This window comes from Morone saxatilis, unplaced genomic scaffold (assembly GCF_004916995.1).
Source record: "Morone saxatilis isolate NCDOM2014 unplaced genomic scaffold, NCSU_SB_2.0 Contig5, whole genome shotgun sequence".
Classification (NCBI taxonomy): Eukaryota; Metazoa; Chordata; class Actinopteri; family Moronidae; genus Morone; species Morone saxatilis.
The window spans coordinates 25466980-25469904 of record NW_023340095.1 but is presented as its reverse complement, the minus strand read 5'-3'; the positions used below and the strand labels follow the sequence as shown (position 1 = coordinate 25469904).

At 40.0% G+C, this 2925-nt stretch overlaps 1 protein-coding gene across 1 annotated transcript in view; it reads right to left on the bottom strand.

Annotated features, from left to right (window-relative positions):
- LOC118339225 (secretin receptor-like) overlaps positions 1-2925 on the bottom strand; it is a gene marked incomplete in the record, with an annotated part of 20808 nt that overhangs the window by 6516 nt on the left and 11367 nt on the right.

Here is a 2925-nt window from a genome sequence, read left to right as displayed (position 1 = left end):
GATCATGAAAAAGACGGTGACGACGGCGACAGCAGCAACGACAGGGGACAGCGAGCAGCGACAACAGCAACCGCAGCAACAACAATAGTCAACAACAACTAATAATAATAACGATAATATCAGTGATAGGTGTAGGTGTGTGTGTGTGTTGACCGCCACACACTTGTGGACTGACATTATCACACGTGTGTCTTTGTGAAATAAACGGTATAGTTAGTGGACAAAACATGATGAAGTACCTTAGGGTGCCTTGAGCATCTGGGGGTTGCAGAACCTGTAAGACTGGGGTGCAGGGTAGCTCAACTGGTAGAGTGCACAGTTTGCACACCTCATGTTGGCTGGATTTGATTCCAACCTGTTCCCCCCACTCATTTCCTGTCTACCTTCACCTGTCCTATCAAATAAAGGCACAAAAACTCAAAAAAAAACCTCTTTAAGACAACCATATATTGAAGGTAAAAAGAAAAAATGAAGAATAAAAATAAAAGTTACATATTAGTCACATCTTAAGTTAGCTAATGCTAACTAATGTTAATAAAATGCTAGCCAGCTAACTAGCTAATGATTGATGTAGATTTGTTAGCTAGTTAGCTAGTGTTTTGTTAAGATTAGCTTAAAACATGATGTACTGTATGTGTTTTAACCATCTTCAAGATGTGGTTGTCTTTTCAACATAGATTAGCCTAGCAAATGGCATGTCTAAGTACAGGAAAGGAGGAAGTTGACAGAGGCTTGCTTAACTTAAAAATGGGCTTAGGAAGGATCAATCATAGATAGAGAAATGCAATGTAGATAGTGCGTACTCAATTTGACCTTCATCTGTGCAGTTGCTATATTGCAAAGGTCAAGATCTACTTAACAATACTGAGAGATGCAAACTGCACTACAAAAATCCACTGTAACTCACTTAATTCTGAACCCATTTTTAGGAAATTTGGTTTGTTATAAACATTAGAAATGGAACCTGATACTGGTTACTTGTAGTAATTAATTCAGTTACTGGCTACTGATATAATCAGGTTTATGAAAAAAACATCAATATGGCGACCACACAGATGTATAGCTGTGGCATACAGCAGCGGCCAATTAAGTATCTATGTTTCTATGTCTATGGGGTCAGTTATGCCCACAGCAAGTCCTTTCCTGTCTCACTGGCCCATAGACATTGACACAATGATCACTATCATTACTACTATCTACTACTACTATGACTATTCTGTCAGGTTTGAAAACACTGAGACCTAGCTTTGCTCCCTGACGCACACATCACAAGAATTTGGCTGAACAGCAGTTTTAATTTACTTGTTCAAACAACATATTATTCATTCAAAATAGTGTCATTTCCTTAGATTATATTTTGCAGCATCAATAAAATTAAGGTTTAAATCTCAAGATGAACTTAATGTGTCCAAAGGTCCTCAGTAGCACCAGGTGAAATGTGCTATATTTCTTTTGTTATCTCCAGCAGAGTGCAGGGGCTGGTGGGACCACCTGAACTGCTGGCCTCATGCTGCTGTTGGAGAGGTTGTGTCTCAGCCGTGTCCCTGGTTCCTACATGCTACAGGTTAGTCTAACTTACTGTATAGTTTTAGCCACACTATTTGCATGGCTCAATGTTGTAAATGGTAAATGGTAAATGGACCTGTACTTGTATAGCGCCTTTCTAGTCTTCCATAGCTCCATAGTATTTTCCCTCTGTTTAATGCAAGGTGGAAATTACACTGTCTACACCAACGTTGTGTACTCCCTCATGGAAAATGTACTGGTATGTTGCCCCTTCCGTTACATAGAGAAGTCTCCAGCATATGAGTGCACCACCCGGTACTCACAGTGCACTGCATTTTGCCACACTCGACAGTGTGAACACACTTATGTACTCAAAATAGTCAGGTTCGGATATAATACCCCTATATACCCCTTTAGCGGCTGCCTCTATTGTTTTCAAGCAAACAGTCACTTCTCATGCACATAATCATACACACCTTAACAGTGTTAAACCACACCTGTAGCTTATACTGTAGCTGCCAGTAGTTCTTAAAAAGACACTGATTGGTCTGAACCACTGTGGTTTGACACAAGCGCATAACTTAGCAAGATGGATTTTCACATGATTTTGTGATGTTGCGTGTCCAGCCGCCACAATTTTACTCAGCTGTACCTTCTGTTTAGCACTACAAATGCTGGCATGCTAAAACACTAAACTGAAATGGTGAACATGACTAAGCTCCTGGAATATTATACACTGAGATTGGCCCATTGGTCAGAAGCCTGTTCTATAATCCACACCTTCATTAACACAATGTTTACATGACAAACATACAGGGCAGTGGATTTTATTGCTGGGGTAAATTAAGCCAATCTGGTCCAGTATGAAAGAGCTCGACAAATATCAGATGGACATTTAGTCTCCAGAGGATGACTGGTAACCCATGTTTCCACAGCCAAGTTGGTGAACACAAGCTGTCATGCTGTAAACTGATAACTGGCTTTACATTTTTCTGTTCACTCATGCATGCTGGGGTTTTTCTTTTTTACATATCAGCCTTATTATTGTTTTCTGATCATCCATCAGTGGGCCAGTGGATTCTTTTACTGTGAAGAAGTTATAGGAAATGCAATGTGTTTGTGACAGAGTTAGTGGGGCTTTGTTAGCAGTGCTATTCTTTTATTCTAGTTGGTCTTCACTACAACATATGTACATGTTTACAGTGGATCAGTAAATAGTTTCAAATATTACAGGGGGGAATAGGGCAAGATGTTAGATAATGAGCAGCAGACATCAGACATACATCACTCACGGTTCTGTGCAAGTGTAGTGCACAGACTGTACATCAAAGCTTTCGTTTATAGAGTGACATATCCAGTGACGGCTGGTGGTGATTTTGGGTTGGTGGACTAACAAATGCATTACACTCATCAATACTT